The 23,947-nt window shown below is 36.8% G+C and overlaps 1 protein-coding gene across 1 annotated transcript in view; it reads left to right on the top strand.

Annotated features, from left to right (window-relative positions):
• Positions 1 to 10,356: 10,356 nt before the first annotated feature.
• LOC144976979 (adenylate cyclase type 2-like) overlaps positions 10,357 to 23,947 on the top strand; it is a 116,114-nt gene continuing 102,523 nt past the window's right edge. Inside the window, exon 1 of the mRNA XM_078921636.1 lies at positions 10,357 to 10,983. The gene's annotated coding sequence lies outside the window, so the exon portion shown is untranslated. The remainder of the gene's footprint in view (positions 10,984 to 23,947) is intronic.

The raw sequence follows: 23,947 nt of genomic DNA on the forward strand, positions 1-23,947 counted from the left end.
TTTATATTCATTTAGAGCGACCTTTTTGAGAACTAATAAACCAAATGGCGGTATATAAATAGTTCGAAGATGACGTCACTCAGGTCTTTGTTATTGATTTTTGCCATCCGCGTTTATGAGTACTTCTAACTAAACTGTATTAACCAGACTATAAACCTTCAAGGTTACACACCGTTTTGTGTGTTGGACAGTTTTACTTCCGTATGGCAATGTTGTGAATGTCTTAGCCAAGTGCATACTATCTATATAAAAACACTGATAAAGAGTTGTGTGATGTGAACAACATTGATTTTATTGGTGTTATACGTTAACGTTATATACTTACCAGGTCTGCCTGTCAGAAAACTCGTACCATCACCTAAAATTATGTGTAACAATTATTTATCGTTTATAGATGGTTTGCGCTTGGCTAAGGAGCTCACAACATTGCCATCCGGAAGTATAACGGACCAACACACAAAACTATGTGTAACCATGAACTTTTATAGATAGTATGCGCTTGGCTAAGAAGTTCACAACATTGCCATCCGGAAGAATAACGGGCCAATACACAAAACTGTGTGTAACCATGATTTTGTTTAGTCTGGTTAATACAGTTTGGTGAGTACTCATAAACGCGGATGGCAAAAACAATAACAAAGACCCTAGTGACACTTCAACTTCGAACTATCTATAGTCTGGATAATATAGTTTATTGAGAATTACTCATAAACGTGGATGGCAAAAAACAATAACAAAGATCTGAGTGACGTCAACTTCATTCTATCTATAGATAATATGCGCTTGGCTACGAAGCTCACAATATTGTCATCCGGAAGTATAACGGACCAAAACACAAAACGATGTGTAAACTTGAACTTTTATAGTCTGGATAATACAGTTCAGTGAGAATTACTTAAAAACGTGGATGACAAAAAAAAAAAAAACCAATAAGAAAGACCTGAGTGACGTCAGCTTCATTCTATCTATAGTCCAGTGGCGCGGGGCCATTGGATCGAATGGTGCCAGGCACCGCACCAATCTTTTAAAAAATCATTAACAGCATAATTTAATTAAAAATAAAACAGAGATTTTAACTCCACTGTCTTTCGCCAACTCGCCAACAACATACTGCCTTTTTAGTCTCCACTCTATTCAAGATTCCGAGTCACGCACTGCGCCGACTCGTGTGTTGGTGGCATCACTCCGCGAAGTAGTGACTAAATCAAACACCGTGGTGCAAAGCAATCCGAGCTCCAATTAATGCTATATCCATTAGTATCGCGACAGCTGATTGAGCGAGAAACTAGGTCGAAATATACTATCTTCAAATAGCGGAAAACCCCTCGACTTGTGCCAGGATCTGAGAGCTCCACCGTTGGACTGGGGGATGCGCCAAATTAGGTTCAAAGTTCAAAAACGTTTATTTTAGGCAATTGCCAATGTAGGGTAACTTCGGCCATCCAAAATATTACATTAACTGTCAAAAACACTGATCATTGTCAAGTTTATTTGTAAGCAGCAAAGAAAAACATCATAAAACTTTAAAATATGACATTTCAAACCCTCCACCTCTTTTTCACGATTATTGAATAAAGTAATTCTTTGCAACGAAGCATTGGGGACGAATTTACCAACATTTTTCTTGCTTGTAGTGCCGAGTTGATGGTTACGTGTGTATGAGTGTTCATTTGTGTGTGTGTGTGTGTGTGTGTTTGTGTGTGTGTGTGTATGTGTTTGTGCGTGTGTATTTGTGTCAGTCAGAGAAAGAAAGCGAAGACTGTCAACAGTTATACTTTTGGTGTGTTTTTAGATTTTTAAGTACTTAAGTGGAGTGATTTTTTCTTTGTGATGCTTTAAGATCTGAATCTACCTTTTATTTGTGCAATCATTAATCGTATTCCACTGATTTCCATTATTTGAGATATACTTTGAAGTTTTGTTTTGTTAAACAATGAATTGCAATGAATCAAGTTGACTCTTTACTTCACCGACCGTTTGGGAGATTGACACTAGATGACAAATTAGAAATAAAAAGACTAGTTCCTCACCAACCAACTGATTTTGAATTAACACAGGTGTGGAAATCTCGAAAACGCTCTTTTTCAGTGACCTGGTATGACAGGCATGAATGGCTCACAGTTAGTTTAGTCTTTTGTTTTTATTGTCTACTTTTTACAGATACAACAAACACTGACAAATCATGGACATCTATAGGCTATAGTGACCTTAACCACTTCCATCGTATTTCTTAACCTCCTGAACGTTGTTTTAGCACCCTTAAAAGAGTGAAATTTTTTTGTTGCGAAATTCAATGAAACAGGAGCGGTTAAATTCATTAATGATTCTGTCAATTCACAAAGCTGAAATAGATGCCATTCCAGATTTCAATAAACACATTATAAAAAGATTTGCAGAGATGAAACATCGCAGTGCAGATTTTTTTTACAAGTACTAAAAGTAAGTAATTTCTGTCATAGGTTTTTTTTTTCTCTTTTGATTTACATTTATAACATATTGATTGCATTATCTACCAAATCCAATCCTTTAAATGGTGGACAAAGAATAATTACAAAGACCTTTTCATACGGGACTTGTATCTCAGTGTTGTGGCTTGTTGTTTTCATGAATTATTTGTTTTTGTAAGTTTTGTCCACTCGTAGAAACCATCGACCCTCCCCCACCCTTCCATAAAAGAGAGTTTTTAATATGTCGTGCTCTCTCCTCTTAACCGTGTTCACTGTATTAGAATTTTTTTTCTAATCATGGCACCACCATATGCCGTCAATGCGCCACGCCGCTGCTATAGTCTGATTCAGAGAATTTAGTGAGAACGTATCATCCCATTGGCGGTCTAAAAACAATAACAAAGAGCGAATTGACGTCAGCTTCATTCATTCTATAAATAAACAACCCAACGGCCGGAGTCCTGTTTACATTGGATTATTGTCATTGTGCTATCCAGACTTAAATGATAATATCCGGACAAGAAACTTAGAGGGTTCGTTCCGTAGGATGTGGGGGGTCCATTGTCAAGTCGGTAAACATAGCGTTTGAGTAAGATACACACGAGTTCTGCTCACCATATCAATCAAGCAAATATTATATAGTGTGCGCTTGGCTAAGAAGCTTACAACATTGCAATCCGGAAATATAACGGACCAACACACAATCCTATTTGTAACCTGAAACTTTTTTAGTCTGGTTAATACCGTTTAGTAAGAAATACTCATAAACTCGGATGGCAAAAACCAATAACAAAGACCCGAATGACATCGACTTCATTCTATCTATAGATAGAATGAAATTGACGTCACTCGTGTCTTTTTATTGTTTTGTTTTGTTTTTGTTTTTTTGCCATCCACGTTTATGGCAATGATGTGAGCTTCTCAGCCAAGTGCATACTATATACTCAAATGTAAACTTAAAAGTTTATTGGTGCTGTGCATAAGCCAAAATCTCACAACAATCAGCCGGATATAACTTACCAACACACAAAACTTTGTGTAACATTGAACTTTCATAGTCTGATTGAGATAATTTATTGACACTAATCATTAAAGTGGGTGGCTAAAAGCAATAACAAAGAGATGAGTGACATCAATTTCGGTCAATGGATCGTATGTTAGAGAAAATTTAGTGAGAAGTAATCACCCACCTGACACTCGTTTTCGGATCGGAAGGTCCTTGGTTCGAGCCTCGCTCGACGTATATTTGAGTCCTTGGAAAAGGCTCCTTACTCACATCCTTGAGTACCAGGCCGTTAACAGGCGTATGTCTCGTTCTATATGTTACGTGTTGCTGTTGGTAAGGGAACTTTTTGTAAAGCGCTTTGAGCACGTTAAAAAAAAAGCTCAAAACCCCATTGCCACTCCAGGAGTTTCCTGTCTCTGTATCTCAGTTTCGGGCGGCATTTTGTAAAGAGGGGACTTCTTCCAGTGTCATCTCATGGGTTGAGGTCGACTTGAAATGACACGCCAATCTTCCCTGTTGACGGCTTGCTGACTGCATTCGGCTGCCGACAATCCTGTCCATGTCCACACATCATCTATCCAAGTTCTTGCTGGCCTGCCTCTTCCTCTTTTCCCCTCAACTCTATCCTCAAGAATGTCCTTGTTGACAGTTTGATGGCGTCTTAGGTGTCCAAAATACCTTAGTTTTCTTGTTTTTATTACTTTCATTAGGGTCGGTCTGATATCAAGGATGTCACAGACTTCTTGATTTGTTTTCTTTTCTTTCCAACTGATTTTTCCAAGGTGACGGAAAGTCCACATTTCAAAGGCCTCAATTCTTGAATTGAGAATTAAAGAGGGGACAAGGGGGATGATTTATATTACATTTTCATGTGTCATTGGTCACATAGCAAATTATGCTCAAAACGACCCCCATAGTGAAAAGCGTTCACAGTTTGAGAAATATCCAACGTCACAATACGCATCAACAGTCATGACGTCACCGCCCACGTAATGACCCATAGTAACTTAGCAACTGGTTCTAAACTATTGGAACAATGGCTGACGCTCTTATGACATGTTTCTCCGACGAGCATAAAAGTGTGTCCAGAGGAGAAAAACATTATAAATATGATCCTATATTTTCTAAAAATCCTAACTTTTATATATTCTGATCACAATACATATGAAAAGTTCTAGCCAGCATGAAGAAAATAAAAAGTACCGGTTTCTTTGTTTCGAACCACACTGCTCGCCGTTGCTGGGCGACGTGACATCAGACTATTGAAACCAATTGGTCATTTTGCTCAGCATGACTCTTGAGTATGTTTACAACTTTAATAAACTAATTATGTGATCGATGACTAGGTTGGACGAAAACATGAATATAGATCGCTCCCATTTTTATTCATATTTTATTACAAATCCATTCAGAATTGAAGGACAGTTCTGTGAGTTGTCATAAATTAAAATTGAAATTTGTTACAGATTTGATTTTGGGATTAACTTGGTCCAAGTTAAGAATTCCCATAACTATAGTTGGGTTTCTTTCTCTCTCTCTCTCTCTCTCTCTCTCTCTCTCTCTCTCTCTCTCTCTCTCTCTCTCTCTCTCTTTCTTTCTTTCTCTCTCTCTCTCTCTCTCTCTCTCTCTCTCTTTTTTTTTTTTTTTTTTTTTCTGCGTACAGAAAACCCTTGAGAATGCATCGGAATGGTTACATGTCATAGTTCGAACCGGGTGCCGTACACGTCTTTATTGACGATCTCAATAAGACTTGACCTGCACGAGTTTCGAGACGTGTTTATCATGGACACTGTACTGCCGTACTCTAAAAAAAACACGTATTTAAAATGTTGGCCAAAAAGACCTTGTCCTTCAAATATCGATCAATTAAATGACTCTCAGCTTGGCAAAAACTCTCAAACCTGGGACTTTGCGATGTCCTGAGTTTGAGAGTTTTTGCCAAGATGAGGGTCATTCTAATCGATCGATATTTGAAGGACGAATTTTCTGGCCAAAATTTTTAATTTGTGTACGACAGGGTAATAATTACATTATTAGACAAAACTACCGACTGCGATGTGGATATAAGGCCCATTGCTGATTAATTATAGATTTGTTTTGTTCGCACGATGCCTCTATCGTTTCATCTCTTATTCCTTCACACGGAACACAACCACCCATACACGCAAGCGCGCGCGCGCACACACACACACACACACACACACACACACACAAACACACAGATAAATTATTTTCAAGTTTAAATGATCAAATAAGGTTTTATCCTTTGTATGTGTTAAACAACTACATTCATTCTTCTCAATAAAACATAATATGTGAGCTGCCGTCTCAAAACGTTATTATGCAGGGAAGAATCGGGCCGCGAAAAGTAAATAAATCGAGAACTAGAATGATAAGGAATAGGAACTTTGAGATTTTTGCAATGTAAGAAATTCAATTTCATTCTCCATTATAACGGAGAGAAATTTACTCAAAGTTTCATGGTTATGACTATAAATAGAAATGACAGCAACTAGTTCGTCCCAACATAATACCGTTTCAAGGCCGGTGGTGGGTTACATATTATTTGGATCCAAACTTCATTATTTTGATTATATCAATTAAAAAATTAGGAACAGGCACCGGTGTAAGATAAAGATCTGAACAAAGTGTTTTGATTGGACTGTACTGAAACTGGACAATAATTGCAGTGATGGGCCTGTGGGGCCTTTTGAAAATACAAGCCTTGAAGGCTGAAGATTTTTGAAGTCTGTCTGAAACCACTTTGTGCCATCGTTTCCTACGCACTTGTTCAGATATTTATAATTTTTATTTAAAATTTTATTTTCAGGATCTGATTAACCCTGACATAATACCGTTTTGAGATGGGGGTGGAGATGAGGGTTGGAGGGTGGGGGGGGGGGGGTTTATACACGTTTAAATCTCTCCACCCGTTTTTATTATGTAGTACATTAATGTTTTTGTTTTTGTTTTCTATAATGTCAATTTTTGGATGTCTTCCATCGAAGTATGTATTTAGCTGTTTGCTAATAAAATTGTCTATTCTGCGTTGTTTTTTTTTTTTTTTAAATGTTTAGTAAGTTTTCTATTTTGGATTTGTTTGTTGGTTTTGTTATGTATTGGGTTTTTTGTTTGTTTGTTTGTTTTTGTTTTGTTTTTTTTTGGGGGGGGGGGAGGGGGTTGGAGGTGGGGTTGGGGGGGGGGATGGGGGTATTGGGGGTGTTTCTAAGTGTCCATGAGCCTTAATTAAGTCGGAGGAGTGACTTTCCTCCTGCCCTAAATAACTCGCGTCCCGATGTGCAGCTGGATAATCTCTTGATTTACTCGTGGAGTGCCTAAAACCATACTGCTGTTATTTGATAAAATGAATTTTAGCCAGAAAATCTTTATTTAAAATATTGATCGATTAAAATGAAAATTATCCCCAACTTGCAAATAAGTTTCAAACCTGAGACTTCATGTAGTCTCAGTTTTGAGACGATTTGACAAGTTGAGGGTCATTCTAGTTGAACGATATTTGAATATGAAGTTTTATGGCTAAAATTTGAAAAAAAAATGTCTTTTATCAGAGTGCGTCCATTCCTCTGATTTTCTTCCAAAGAGCCTTTGGCCATAGTCTCTTTGGTATTGGATATCTGTTATTTGTCTGACGTCCACGCAAAGGCACTGTCAGTTAAATGGGTACAAGGATCGTTCGGTCAATACGCCTAGCCTTGGCCATCATTAATGTGTTCAATGTCATACAATTGAGTTACGTCTTATTGTTTATTGTTTATGATAAATTTCTTGGTCTTTGACCTACAATTCTACCTTTCCAGTATATTTTTGGTTTGTTATGGGTATATAGAAAGCTATAAAAACCATGATTTTTTTTCCTTCAAAATCAGTAAGGATTCACTCAGTTTTACGACATTCTGTGCATTAATGATGAGGGCAGTTGAGAGGATTGACTAAACGTAACTTTCACTGAGATTCTATCCAAGACTAAGGCACGTTTTTGTCGATGGACGTTCATGGGGAGTTTAAGTGGATTTCTCTGAATGTGATTATTAGGTAGTAGTTGTAGTAGTAGTAGTAGTAGTAGTAGTAGTAGTAGTAGTAGTAGTAGTAGTAGTAGTAGTAGTAGTAGTAGTAGTAGTATTGGGGAGGGGATGGTAAGGGAAGTTGATTTTTATGTAGGATGTACATACGTTTATAAATCAAAACAATTTCACCTTATTCCCCATTTATAGTAGTAGTAGTAGTAGTAGTAGTAGTAGTAGTAGTAGTAGTAGTAGTAGTAGTAGTAGTAGTAGTAGTAGTAGTAGTAGCGAATGGCTACATCTCCAGCCAGTCTTTAAATTCGTCATCGCAGTTGAGGACGGCCTCGAAACCTCCCGCCAATCTCGTCACAGGGCAGTGTAGGATTATGTTGTCTGCTGTCTCGGACGTTCCCTGACAGTGGGGACAGTCGGCTGACTCCCCCAGACCCCATCGATACATCTTTGCAGCAGTCCTGCCGTGCCTCGTCAGGAGTCGGTTTGATGCTATGGGCTATGGAGACGACTGGGTGTTGGCCCATCAATCACAAGACTGGGAAGGAATAGAAAGGACACTCAGTGAGGAAATATCAACGCTAAGGAATATTTCGACAAATGGTTGAAGATGAACACCACAAAATCTGTGTCCACTACATTTCATTTGAACAAAAGATAGGCCACCAAAACCTTCACATTTTAGTTGATAGAAATATCCTGCCAGCGGACAGAAATCCAAAATACTTAGGTGCCATCCTCGACAGACAGCTTAAAAATAAACAAAAATATATATTGAAGGAACAACAAACAAAATTGCAAAAAGAAACTGTCTGCTTAGAAAATTAGCGAGGACCTCATGGGGAGCAACACAATCCTAAGAACGTCAGCATTAGCACTCTGCTATAGCGTCGGAGAATATTGTGCCCCTGTTTGGACAAGAAGCCCCCACACGAAAAATCTCGTATCAAACTCAGAAAATCCATTGACATAATAACAGTATGCCTCAAATCAAAACCTGTCCCTGGCAATAGCACCACCAGAACTCAAGCGAGAAGAAACAACCGATAAATTAGGCCACAACCTGAAAGACCTCACCCGAGTTACCCCTTTAAAAACCACCACAAATGAAGCTCCAGAACATCACGACTCAAATGCAGAAAGCCCTTCAACCATTCAGAACTAAAAAACTTCGCTATTGGAGAAGCCTGGAAGGAACATTGGATAATACCATGCCCAAGGAAGGTGGGGTAATCAAAGACCCAACAGAACTTATGCCAGGCAACAGGAATGGCATCGAAAACAGTGAGGCGCATTTAATAGAATGAATGAAAACAACGTTCTTCAGTTCCTTGTTATTGTTTTTAGACCACCCTTTGAGCGATAGTAAGTTACAAATAGCTTTGTGTGTTGGTACAATAGGACAGAGAAGTCGTGACATCACACCTTCTACACTTCAGGTTCCAAACTCATTGGAAGTGTGTATGTAACCAGCCTTTCTGAAGACTACTAATGAATAGCTTACATATTTAATCAAAAGGCGACATAAATATTATAGGAGCAGGATGTGTAGCAGATTCTTATGATTACGGGTCGAGGATGGGTGATCTTTATCGACGACCAGCACCTATTCAGACGAGAAAATAAGATGCCATCACTCTTAAACCAAAGATTAATAACACGTTTGTATCCAGTCCTCAGGAAGAGAGGTTTTACACTTCTAAATGAGATTGGAGCCAGTATTTTTTAATCAAACTTTTGTTTCATATTGATCTGGTGGATAGAACTGATTAATATATTTTTTTAAAATCACCAACACTAACATCATCAGAGAGGGTAACCTTGTACAAAGGGAAAACGTTGTCTCACTGTCGTCAGATCAGTGGGGATAGTATGCGCTTGGCTAAGAAGCTCACAACATTGCCACTCAGAAATATAACGGACCAACACACAAACCTATGTTTATCCATGAACTTTTATAGTCTGGATAATACAGTTAAGTGAGAATTACTCATAACCGTGGATGACAAAAATCAATAACAAAGACCTGAGTGACGTCAACTTCATTCTATCTATATCATTTTCCCATGTGCTGGAGTCAATGAGACCTACTTAATAAACAGTGTTCACAGTTTTCGAAAAATCAAACATCTCAATAGGTATTTTGTGCAGCTTTCGACTTTCAAAAACAAAGTTTTAACTTAGAAATATACAATCGTTGGACAGCAATAACAGATCACGTGATCAAGAACGAAAACATGAATATAGATCGCTCTCATTGAGTGTATTCAGTTTGTGGTAATTATGTAAAAAGAAATGAAGAACAAAGAGAATAACTGAACCAAGACTGAAAGTACTCAAAATGAATACAAATTTCACATTGAGTCAAAGTAACCCAATTTGAAAGTATCTAATAAATAAAGTCCAGTAAATGAAAAATAACCAAATTTCCTCCTCTTCTTCTTCTTTGTCTTCGTCGTCGTCGTCGTCTTCTTCTTCTTCTTCTTCTTCTCCTTCTTCTTCTTCTTCTTCTTCTTCTTCTTCTTCTTCTTCTTCTTCTTCTTCTTCTTCTTCTTCTTCTTCTTCTTCTTCTTCTTCTTCTTCTTCTTGTAGCAGCCCGTTTGATAGAGGATCACTCTACATTATATCTTAACAATTTTACATTTTAAAGATGATTTCTGTCAGCAATTTGTATACCTCAACTCATAAATATCACTTCTTTTCTGATAGGCTGGCTAATGAAAGGCAAACCCCGAAACATTTTTTTTTTAATCGTGCTATTAAGTGCAGACTCTGATGCTTTGAAGTTTATGTCAACGGTCGGTCTCGATTTATACTAATGAGATAACACAAAATAACATGTGTAAGTTGTTTACAAACCCAATCAAGTGGATACTTAATTTGTCTTCTTGTCAACGTCATAGCGAGCTATTATTCACTGGTAACTCCACTTTGTGCCTGAGTGCTGTGCTGTCCTCTATGGGATTTGGTGGCGATCTGTGACGACTGGCCGGGCGTACAGCGAGCTAACGACAACGAGAGGACCAGAGACGCGACTGGGGACAGGCGAGCAGTACTGTTACATCGACGACTCAGAAATCAAGGTGCTGATTTGGAATAATATACGCAAGTAAATAAATACCGGATTACAACTCAAGAGTTTGTCATTTAATTACTGCTATTCGAAGACAAGCATCTGATAACTTATTTAGATTCTTGACCGGAAGAGGAAAACAAGTTCTGTTAATCGCTATAAAAAGTATTTGGTAAAATATGAATAAAGAAACAATTAGACAATCCTAACTGCAAGGGTAGGCCTAGTTCCTATAACTAACATATTCAAACGGACGTGAAATAAGAAGTGAATTTATGAGTTATTTGACAGTGGAAAACTACATAATTATTTTTGTGATGGAAAAGTTCAGGATATAGATTGTTGTTGCAGTGTTTTATTTACATTACTGAAGGTAGCGGGGTTTAATAATTTCTGTTCGTTTGGATTACAACTAAACATTGGGTAAGTTAAAACAAAAACAAAAAAGTTATACGTAAAAGGTGTTGCATAAGTTTGGGGTTTGTTTTTCGTTTTTTTCTTTTTCTTGGGATGATTGTAAACTATCTACGTCTACTCATTTACAAGTCTAATAAACAAATAATATTTTTGGTTGTTATGGAAACTTCTCAAACCAACGCAAAATATTGTCCATAATTACAGCGATTTTTAAAAGTAGTCCTTCAGAGCTATTAGGCCCACGATGCCAGAGTTTATTTCGGTTTCTGTAGCACGAAAAGGACTTAGCGATTTCTTGCTACCCTTTGGATAGGACGAAAATATATCGCAAAGTACTTTCCGCCATATCAAACAGACACTATCGCTGCTGGATGGACATGGGAGTCAGAAAAAATATCGACTTCATCCTGGGTCGATCTTGGTCCCTTTGCGAGTTTAAAACAAACCCATAAGTGCGTTTAGTTGAGTACTTTGATGGAGTGGAATGCATGGATACGGCGTTCATTTAGGTTTCTGTAGCATAAAGGTTACAATAGTGTATTAATATCTAATACCAAAGTACTTTCCACCAAACCTAACAGGCCCAGCGACCTAATCACTAATGAACGGGCGTTTTAAAAATTTGCTCAAACAGGATTCAAGTATCGATTTGACAGTTTGAACCCAAAGTATTCCTACTTCTCTCCCCCATAAACTTTCCAAGAAAATGTTTATCACTGTAAACACGCTGAAATTAATTGTTGACGCGATACAAATCACTACCAGCTGCATATGAATCTATGTCCAACGCTTTTAAAGTTTTCATTGAAGGGGTGTGGGGGGGGGGGGGGGGGGTAGGATTTAGAATCTGCATTCGGTCTGGTAATTTCCACCGGGATTACACAACATACTTGATCCTTTCCTTTGGTGTTAACTGTAAACAAAGCAATATCGTGATAATAATATAATATAAAAAAAAAAGAATTGAAAGCTTATAAAGTTCGACATGCTTGAAAAGTTAATTTATACTAGATATAGCATTGGGTGTGTAATTCATTATATAAGGGAGGAGAGATTTCGGTTATTTAATTATTTTTTTTCATTATTTTATTTGTTTTGTAAAACGCTGTTATTATTGCTATTGCATTTATTGATGTCAATGTAATGCACTTAATAAAGCAACGTATTGTAAAAGGAATGTATGGGTGTGGTGTAAAAGGACCTCCTCCTCCTCCTCCTCCTCCTCCTCCTCCTCCTCCTTCTCTCCTTCCTCCTCCTCCTCCTCCTCCGTCGTCTTCTTCTTCTTCTTCTTCTTCTTCTTCTTCTTCTTCTTCTTCTTCTTCTTCTTCTCTTCTTCTTCTTCTTCTTCTTCTTCTTCTTATTATTATTATTATTATTATTATTATTATTATTATTATTATTATTATTATTATTGTTATTAATATTAATATTAATATTTTTCTTCTCCTTCTTTATCGCCAATATCACCATTACTATCATTATCATTATCAAGATAATCATCACCCTTATTATTATATTATTATTATTATTATTATTATTATTATTATTATTATTATTATTATTATTATATTATTTTTATTATTAAATTTTAATATTATTAATATATAATAATATTATTATAATAATTATTAATAATTATATAATTATTAATAATAATATATATATATTATTATATAATTATTATTATTATTATTATTATTATTATTATTATTATTATTATTATTATTATTATTATTATTATTATTATTATTATTAACATTATTATCATTATTATTTTTTTTTTTAAGTTTTATTATCACTATCATTATTACTACTATTATTATTTATATCAATTTCATTATTATCCTCATCAGTTACATCATCAGTATCATCAGATCATTATCATTATTGTCATTCTTATTGTTATCACCATGATGATATCGCCTTTCTACATCAATCAGGCTTACGTCAATACTAACTCCAATTTAAACGCGTAACGCATCTCAATACAAATGTTTAAAAACTGTGAACCGTAAATTTCAGACAGGAAAAGAAATAGAAACATCACTGGGACAATTAAAATAATTTTAAAGCGCATTTAATTGTTGACATTGGATGGCTGAACTGTATAAATTGATCTCATTTAGATATCTAATGTACAACGGTTGAATGACCTGACCTGCTTCAACTGGTGGCAACAACCGGAGTGGGAATACCGATTGTTCGGTGGCAGAGCTCTTGTGGCTATGTGGTCTTGTGGTATATACTCGCTTTCGGATCGGAGGTCCTGGTTTCGAACCTCGCTCGGCGCATAGTTGAGTCCTTGGATTAGGCTCTTTACTCACATTTTCTCACCGTACTAGGTGTAAAATGAGTACCTGTCTGTTAACAGCGTTGTCTCTGTCCTAGGAAAATTGTAATATCGTCTAACAGGCGTCATGTCCCGTCCTACGTGTTAAATGTTGCTGTTTGTCAGGGATCCCTTGTAAAGCGCTTTGAGCACGTTTGGTGGATATTGCGCTATATAAAAGCTCAATTATTTTTCTTGTCACACTAGCAAAAGGAGTCAGTATTGATTCAGGATCCGATCGATATATTTTCTATGCCCAGTGGTAATTGGATAGCTGTATTACTTTTTAGATCTGTCGGAAAGTACTCTGCGATAGACTAGCGTCCTATCCAAAGGGTTGCAAGGAATCGTTATTTTCTTTTAAACGCTTCAGAAAAGTGATAATATATTCCAGCTCTATTCGGTTTATTTGTGACTATGAAGGAGTATTTTCTTAACATTGGACTTGGAATTGGATGTTTGAACTTTATAAATGAAATTGATTATATGAGAGTATAGCGGTTCGATGATCTGTTTCTCGTTATTAACAATCAGGTTGGCGATAACGATAGCTCAGTGGTAGAGCACTTGCCTAACAACCAAAAGGAACTAGTATTGATTCAGGGTGCAATCAATATATTTTTTATAAGCACCCACTCCTTCTCTTGGCGTTCATCTGGTAGTGATTAAGTTGCTGGATTTGACCGATCTGGCGGAAAGTACTTTATTCTAAGGATAGCAAGCAATTGCTATTTTCTTTTCAACGCTTCAGAAACGCGAATATTATTCCAGCTCTATTTGGTTTAACCTTGACTGTTGGGGAATATTTTCTTATCATTGGATGGTTGAACTGTATAAATTGAATAGATTTTTAAAATCATTATATCTAATATACAGCCGTTCATTAACCTGCTTCACTGTTTAACAATTGAAAGTGAGGATACTGATTCCTCAGCACATGACACACAACCAAAGACGCCAGCATAGATCCTTTATGATGTCCAGATGAATGTGTTTAACACCCCCCCCCCCCATTCGTCCAGTAATAATAGGGTAGCTGGGTCTGTAGGATCCATGGATAGCATTTTGAAATAGTTAACGTCGTGTCCAAAGGATAGCACATGATAATTGGGTTTTTTTTCTCTTCTTTTCAACGCTTCAAGAACTCCGTTAGATTTGTTCATTATAATCAAGGACTACTTTCCTAACACTGAATGCTTGAACTGTATGATCTGATCTTTTTTCGATATCCAGTCAGTATAGATAGTATGCAAATGACGTCACTCAGGCCTTTGTTATTGTTTTTGCCATCCGCGTTTGTGAGTTGTTCTCACTAAAATGTATTAACCAGACTATAAAAGTTCATGGTTACACAGAGTTTGTGTGTTGGTCCGTTATACTTCCGGATGGCAATGTTGTGAACTCCTTGGCCAAGCGCATTCTATCTATATATAGATAGTATGCAGATGACGTCACTCAGGCCTTTGTTATTATTTTTGCCATCCGCGTTTGTGAGTTGTTCTCACTAAACTGTATTAACAAGACTATAAAAGTTCATGGTTACACAGAGTTTGTGTGTTGGTCCGTTATACTTCCGGATGGCAATGTTGTGAACTCCTTGGCCAAGCGCATTCTATCTATAGTATGCAGATGACGTCACTCGGGCCTTTGTTATTGTTTTTGCCATCCGCGTTTGTGAGTTGATCTCACTAAACTGTATTAACCAGACTATAAAAGTTCATGGTTACAGAGTTTATGTGTTGGTCCGTTATACTTCCGGATGGCAATGTTGTGAACTCCTTGGCCAAGCGCATTCTATCTATAGATAGTATGCGCTTGGCTAAGCTCACGACATCCGGGAGTATAACGGACCAACACACAAAACTGTGTAGATAGTATGCGCTTGGCTAAGAAGCTCATAACATTGCCATCCGGAAGTATAACGGACAAACACACAAAACTGTGTGTATCCTTGAACGTTTATAGTCAAGTTAATACAGTTCAGTGAGCATTACTCATAAACGCGGATGGCCAAAAACAATAACAAAGACCTGAGTGACGCCATCTTCGAACTATCTATATAACATTGAACGTTTATCGTATGGTTAATAAAGTTAGTCAGGTGAGAATTACTCATAAATGTGGATGGCAAAAAACAATAACAAAGACCTGAGTGACGTCACTTCATTCTATCTATACATCGTTGTTAACAAAAACAGAATGAGCATCGTCCAATGACAAAGGACTTTACAAACAAATAATATTGATAGAAGGCTTGGCCAAGGAGTTCACAACATTGCCATCCGGAAGTATAACGGACCAACACACAAACTCTGTGTAACCATGAACTTTTATAGTCTTGTTAATACAGTTTAGTGAGAACAACTCACAAACGCGGATGGCAAAAACAATAACAAAGACCTAAGTGACGTCATCTGCATGCTATCTTTAGATAGTATGCTAAAAAGCTCACAACATTGCCATCCTGAAATATAATAGACCAACACACAAAACTATGTGTAACCGTTTATAGATAGTATGCAGATGACGTCACTCAGGCCTTTGTTATTGTTTTTGCCATCCGCGTTTGTGAGTTGTTCTCACTAAGCTGTATTAACCAGACTATAAAAGTTCATGGTTACACAGAGTTTGTGTGTTGGTCCGTTATACTTCCGGATGGCAATGTTGTGAACTCCTTGGCCAAGCGCATTCTATCTATAGTCTTGTTCAGACAGTTTAGTGAGTATTACTCATAAACGCGGATGGTAAAAAGGAATAACAAAGACTCGAATGACGTCAACTTCATACTATCTATACAGTCTATACCAATATCGGTCCAGTGTGAACTACTGATTTTTCTCCCTAGACTAGCATTCTATAGAATGGGTATCAAGCAATTGCTTTTTATTTCTTTTTAACTCTACAAAAAAAAAAAAAAAAAAACACTGGGAAATAACTCCAGCTACATAATATTCATTCGTAGATCTATCGCCTCACAAGCAAAGAGACCAATATCGATTCCGAGAGTAACCGAGATTATTTTTTTTGTTGACTGCCATTCCAGTGCACTCCCTGTTGTGATCGGATAACCTCTGATCTGTTTTATCTGGAGAAGAAAATAACTACATTGCGATAGTATAGCGTCCTATCCAAAGGGTAACGTGCAATCGTTTCTCTACGTTTATTGTTACAGAAACAGGGATAAACTCCAGTATCATGGTCTCTAAGAATCCAGAAGATTTAGGAAACATTTGATGCTTAATTTATTAGACATAATGAATGGCATGTTTTGTAAAAAAAAAAAAAACGCATTTATATAGACCAGTATCCACTTATAGTGCTCAAAGAGCTTTACAAGGGGTCCCTAGACAACAACAACACTTAACATGAAGGACGAGACATGACTCATGTTAGGCCAGTTTATTATTTTTTTTTCGACTGAGACAACGCTGTTAAAGGCCAGGTACTCATTTTACGATGAGAGAATGTGAATAAATAGCCTTTTCCAAAGACTAAGCTAAGATGGGCCTCGCGCAGAACAGGACTCGAACCCTAGACTTCCGTTCCGTAAGCGAGCATCTTATCACAAGGCTGCATAGCTTCACAAAACCCATAACGAAGTGTCCCGCAATTTTATTATTTTTTGTTGTTTCTCTTTGCTAATCGACTTATGCTACAAGATGTAAATGGAACGTTATTCATTACACTGAGCGCTGAACGGTTTTTTGTTGTTGTTGTTGTTGTTGTTGTTGTTGTTGTTGTTGTTATAATAATAATACATCACACACGTACATAAAAATGCGGCCATTACAGGAAATGAATGAAGCAATTTATTGCATCGCCCACTACCTTTGCACCACAAACATCCCAGTTAATGAGGGTTATTGATTTTCAATTGTACACTCAAAAAGACGTTCGTTGTAGAATATCCTCTTGTAATGTAATAATAAATTATTTTTTTTAATGGTATGATTCCTACTCATAGCCACATTGAGTTAAGACAAGGGCGACATATTTGGAACACCGCCTCAAAACGGTTTATTATCGGGGGGAATGGGACCCTAAAATCGAAGCATATGGATATAGACAAGCTCGAGTATTTTCGTGTTTTTTTTTTTTTGTTGTTCTTTTTTTTTTGTTGTTGTTTTTTTTAATTTTGTTTTGTCTTTGTTGTTGCTTTTTTGGTTTGTTTTTGTTTGTCTTTTTTTTTCTTTGTCTGTTTGTTTGTTGTTTTTTTGTTTGTTTGTTTTTTTGTATTATGATGTCAATATCTGTCTCATAAAATAATAAATCAAAAAAAAAGTAAGCTAGGGCGAGGTGACTTGCTCAATGCCACACAACGAGGCGGATAGTCGAACTCGGTACCTTTTGGGTACGAAGCAAAGACCGTACCGCTGAGCCATGCTGCCCCTCAAGCGCCTCAAAATAGTATTATGTCGAGATGATTATGTTGCTCAATTAAATTTAAATTGTAAAAACTAATATTTTTTCTCCATTTTAACGGATAGCAATTAATTAAACCCAAGTGTTATGTCTGTGGCTGTGAATTCAATTTCCATCACCAAACTCATCCGTCATAAATTTTTGTTTTTAAAAAATATTATATAAAGATACGACGGTACACGAGTGAAGCAGAGGATTCACGGTCTGGACAGATCGTCACAGAATTTGTGACCCATCGTCTCAAAACAGTATTATGTCGGAACGAGCCAGATGCTTAAAAGACGAATTAAATGTTAAACTGGTCAAAAATATAAATTATTGACATTAGCACCCTATTATATAATATTGTATCCATTCTCCTCAATAAAACATACAAACTCAACACAAGTCTGATATTACTGGCTATAAATTCAATTTTCAACATCTTAACCAACCCGACTTAATACCGTTTTGAGGCGAAGGTTCACATTTGTGAAACCAATAGACGCCCCGGCCTTCAAAACAAAGCTGTTAAATCTGGAGGAAAGCTCATTGCGATAGCTCAGCGTCTTACCAAAAGGGTAGTAAGTAATTGTTACTGACCGCCTAACGCTAAAGAAACCAGGAAAAATGCCAGCTCAATAGCCTCATGGATCTGAAGGACCATACAGTTTTTAACCCTTTCCTTACCAACCTTTGGAAAATCGTCGCATTCGTTACGATTCAGCCAACAATGTCCTCATTCTGATTTCTTTTCTACAGCACATCCTTTAAAGAGAATATTTTATTCGACCTATAAAAACTTGACACTGTCTTGTAGAGCTTATTTTGCTGAAGAATATTATATTATATATAGAGTGTGCTTTTTGCTTTTCTGTTTGAATAAGTAAATCTATTTTTGTTTTGGTGGGTGTAAATTTGTTGGTAAAATTCTGAAAATGTATGGTGAAGAGAGAGTTAAAATGTCCTATTTCCTCAAACCGGTTTTATGTCTTGATTATAGAAGGAAAGAAATTAACGTCACTCAGGTCTTTGTTATTATTTTTAGCCAGTCAATTTTTATGAGTAGTTCTCACTAAATTAAATCAATCAGACTCTAAACCCACACGGTGACGCAAAGTTTTGTGTGTTGGTACGCTGGTCCGGCTGGCGGATATTGTCAGCTTTTTGGCCAAACACACAGCATCAATATGACTATCTGGTTCATCCCGACATAATACTGGTCTGAAACAATAGGTCACTTTTGACCTCCCATGGTTGGCGTGGAGGTCACTCTTTCTGTGTCATCTAACCCCTGCATCTGTTTATCTTGCCCAGATTACTCTCTATGTCCTTGTCTTGAAATGAAATTACTTGGTTTTCTTCTGGCCCTAGCCGGATTCCTTATTTGTGAGGGAAGCACTCAGAAATATATAATGTCTCTTGGGATATAATTTTTATTTTTGTCGTGTAGATCATCTCTTTAAAAATCATTTATCCAAAGGGGAAATTTGTCTTTAGGGTCTATTCCGAGGGAAGACTGGAATAACCCAGGCCTCAGCTACTGCAATAGTTTTTTTCGTTTAAATATATTTTGTAACCTTCTGAGTGTAGGCTATTATTCCTCTCATTCAGATCGTAGCCATTGTTATGTTATAGATAGAATGCGCTTGGCCAAGGAGTTCATAACATTGCCATCCGGAAGTATAACGGACCAACACACAACCTCTGTGTAACCATGAACGTTTATAGTCAGGTTAATACAGTTTAGTGAGAACAACTCACAAACGCGGATGGCAAAAACAATAACAAAGGCCTGAGTGACGTCATCTTCGAACTATCTATAGCCTGACACTGCAATCCAAAAGGACTGGCAGTTTGGCGTCATTATTTGGTTTTTGCACCGCCTAGTGATTGTCGTTACTAGTGCTCATGGAAACAAGTTATTTCATTCGTTGAACTATTGAATACAACTCACGATTTGTTTTCTTTTGTGGAAAAAGACCCACATTTTGACGTCATTTTTAGTCAGTATCAGGCCATAACTTTACGAAGGCCACGGTCAGATCCAGTCTATGTATATGATTGGACTTTTATATGGTCTCATACTTGGCAAAATTGATAATTTTGTCTTGGAATCTACTTTGCGTCTTTCCCCTATTTGAACCAATCCTCTTTTGTCCTACTTTTTTCGGATGTTTTTAATGGTAAATCTATAGAAAGTATGCGCTTGGCTTAGAAGATCACAACATTGCCATATGGAAGTATAACGGACCAACACACAAAACTGGGTGTGTAACATTGAACGTTTATAGTCTGGTTAATACAGTTTAGTGAGAATTACTCGTAAATACGGATGGCAAAAACAATAACAAAGACTTTAGTGACGTCAACTTCATACTATCTAAACTATTTTATGATATCCCATTTTCTTCTTACTGGCGCCTAATGATTTAAATGTAACACAAGCTCTGCAAAACGCTTTTACTATAAATATAGATATTATATGAGTAGCCTACTATGTGACCCATCTTCCCAAAACGGTATAATATTGGACTGAACAAGATGCCCAGAATGACATCATATGAGATCTGTTTGTTTTTGTCACATTGCGCGGCTTTGTGTTCTATTGGTATGGCACTGGCCTACGGATCGGAGGCCCTGGGTTCGAGTTCCGAGGGGCGCATAGTTGGGTCCTTGGAAAAGGCTCTTTACTCATAATCTCTCATCGTACTCGGGTGTAAAATGAGTACTTGAATGTTAGCAGCGTTGTCTCTATCCGAAAAAAAAAATGAAATATCGCCTTACATGTAACATGTCTCGTCCTATATTTTCAGTGTTGCTGTTGGCGATGGACTCCTGAGCATGTTTTGTGGATATTGCGCTATTTAAAACTCAAGGTTTTATTTTTAAATACATTATTCTCATTCTCAACAATGAAACATGAACACTTAAACCGAGTCTCATGTTTTTGGTGATACATTCAATTTTTTAGCATTTAACTAACTCGTTATCATACCACTTGGAAATGATAAGTCACATATATGCAGGTTGCGACAATCAAACGAGCACACATTCTCCGATTGCCGTTTTTTATGTGTATGTGTCAACTAATGTTGGCTTGGTGGGCGTTTGTGGTCAATTTTATTAAAGTCCGGTTATTTGATATTCATTTTGTTCCTTTTTTTATCGCTATCATTATCAACACTGTCGTCGTCGTGTCGTCGCCATCATCAACATGATCATTATATCGTCTTCACCATTAAGTGCGGTAAAGAATTTGCTGGGTCGATCATCATAACCTAGTACTAAAGTACTATTCGAAGCTTCTGCCAACTTTGATGACTCTACATTCATGATTAACAAGGGATTTTATTAAATTACATGAATGGGTGTATTCGTTATATCTAAGTCCTAACTCGATATAGATAGTTCGAAGATGACGTCACTCTGGTCTTTGTTATTGTTTTTTGCCATCCGCCTTTATGAGTATTGCTCACTGAACTGTATTAACCTGACTATAAACGTTCATGGATACACACAGTTTTGTGTGTTGGTCCGTTATACTTCCGGATGGCAATGTTATGAGCTTCTTAGCCAAGCGCATACTGTCTATACTGACTATTTTGCAAAGATCCACAAAACAAGAAGATGTCATGAGGTATGTATTTTGTGTGTGTGTGTGTGTGTGTGTGTGTGTGTGTGTGTTATATTTTATTAAAGGAGCGGCATACGTATGAAGATGGATAGATGGCTATAGATAGACAGATAGATAGATTGATAGGTAGATAGATAAATAATTGATTGGTAGATAGATATATAGATAGATAGGGTAGGGAAAGAAAGCGAGAAAGAAAGAGAGAGAGAGAGAGAGAGAGAGAGAGAGAGAGAGAGAGAGAGAGAGTTAGAGAGAGAAATATATATATATATATATATAATATATATATATATATATAATAGAGAGAGAGAGAGAGAGAGAGAGAGAGAGAGAGAGAGAGAGAGAGAGAGAGAAAGACAGAGAGAGAAAGGAGGGGGAAAGCGGGGGGGGGGGTCTGTAGGGAATCGACAAGAATTAATCTCAAACATTATTTTAACTTGAGAAGTGAGACGGATATTAAAAGAGTTTCCTAATTGCATATCATTAGATATCCATTGCAAGAACGGTATAAACTTCATTTTCCTGATTACTTCTTACCTCGTTAACTGTTAATTTCTTCAACTCTGATTTCTAGTTATGAATTGCTCTTTCACAGACTGGCAGCAAAACATCTTTTGTCATTTTGGCCAGAAAATGTTATCTCGTGCCATTACATTGATAGATTAAGACGACCATCAGAAGGACTTGAACTCGAGACGTCTTAGGACATTTGACTAGTTGGGAGCCATCTTAATTCATCGATACTCTAAGCACACGCTTTCTGGGGAAAATGTATAAAATGCAATTTGTCACCGTACGTCAGTATAAACAAAAATGTTTTCCCCAAGATAGTTTAGTTTCAACAGCGGAGAAACTCGAGTTTCAATTAATCCCAAGACCTTGGAGAATTCCACCCAGGATAGAAATGGAAATTGAAATTATATTCCTTATGGCCTGTTTGGAGAAATTGATAATGCTCAGAATGATAGATAGAGTCATTTTAACCATTAAAATAAAACCCGGACAAAATTTTAATTCAAAGAAATTTCCAAGACTTTCCTCCAAATTTAAATGGATGTGTCAATGGGAGGAAAAAAAAAACGTTTTTTTCTCAAAGTAGAACTCTGAAATTGTGTGAGCTCTAAATTTGGTTTGCTATACGGTGGTAAATTTTCTATGTATTTATGATATCACATTTTAGAATGAAGTCGGACCCCGTCTGTTTAGGGTAAATAATGAATTTTCAATTATCTTTCTAAAACGGAAATCATGGATTGTGTACCTACTATTTTAGGATGGAACAATCTCCCTGGTGAGGATGCAAATTCACCGTCACTCGATGCCATTGAATTTGAAGACCGATTATTATCTTAATCTGACCTTTTAATTAACGTTTAATGCCCTGCTAATGGTTTTAATTCGAACTTTTACTTACCATTATAGTAGAAGCGCCCAACAGTTACGTATCTGTATAAATGGAAATCATTATTCCTTATGGCCTGTTTGGAGAATTTAATAACGCTCTAGTAAGAGTAAGACCACTGACCTTTGGGAATCCGCGCAAATGCTCTATGGTACCGATCAATTATGTGCAGTCGAGATATTTTCTGTTCATTCAGCAGTGACCAAATGGCTATGTCCGTAATATCCGGGGAAAGTATTTTTGCTAAAGATTGCAGTACTAATCAGAGGCTAATACGCCATAACTGCTACTGTCATTTGAACGCTACAAAAATCGGGATGAACTCCGGCTCCCTGGGTCTTATTCCTCTGCAGGACTAAACACTCACTTACTTATCTATATTTTTGATTATATTATTATAATCATTATTTTTATTCTGATCCAAAGGCAAGACGTATCGGCCCATAGATGAGTGCGTTTACCATGACATTGCAATAGATTAACCTCTCCCTAGCATCCTAGTAACCGAGGGACGTTTTATGCTGCCAAAATGTTTAATAGAGTTTATGAATAATTAACGTTAAGGTCATCTCCTATGCATGGCAGGCATTTTATTATATACCAAAAGATCTGTTATCTCACGGAAGAGAGCATTTTGCAAAAATTTTAAGTCCTATCCAGAGGCTAATTAGCAATTGTTACTGTCTGTAAAGGCTGAATAAACTGGGATGAACTCCAGGTCCACGGCGTAACTTCTTTTCTCTGTAGGACTAAACACTTTATTGTTTATTTATGTTGTTATGATTATATCATTATTAGAATGCGAAATCATAGCTGAGTAGTTTTACCATACCGTCAATGTAAAAAATGAGCTTATATATATATATATATATATATATATATATATATATATATATATATATATATATATATAACACAATATCTACATAACAAGGGGTCCCAAGCCAAAAGCAGCATTTAACATGAGGGACGAGACATAAACCTGTTAGGCGATGTCACAATTTTCGGACAGAGACAATACTGTGAACGGCTAGGTATTCATTTTTAAACCTGACAACTGTAAAAACAAATGTGAGTAAAGAGCCTTTTCCAAGGAAAAAACAAAACGCCGCCCAGAGGGGGACTCGAACCCTGGATCTTCAGATCCGAAGGCGAGTGTCATACCACAAGACCATATTATTGCCGCACAATAGATTAACCT

Source organism: Berghia stephanieae, chromosome 7 (genome assembly GCF_034508935.2).
Source record: "Berghia stephanieae isolate SIO BIC M18660-M18661 chromosome 7, UCSD_Bste_1.3, whole genome shotgun sequence".
In the NCBI taxonomy this organism is placed as follows: Eukaryota; Metazoa; Mollusca; class Gastropoda; order Nudibranchia; family Aeolidiidae; genus Berghia; species Berghia stephanieae.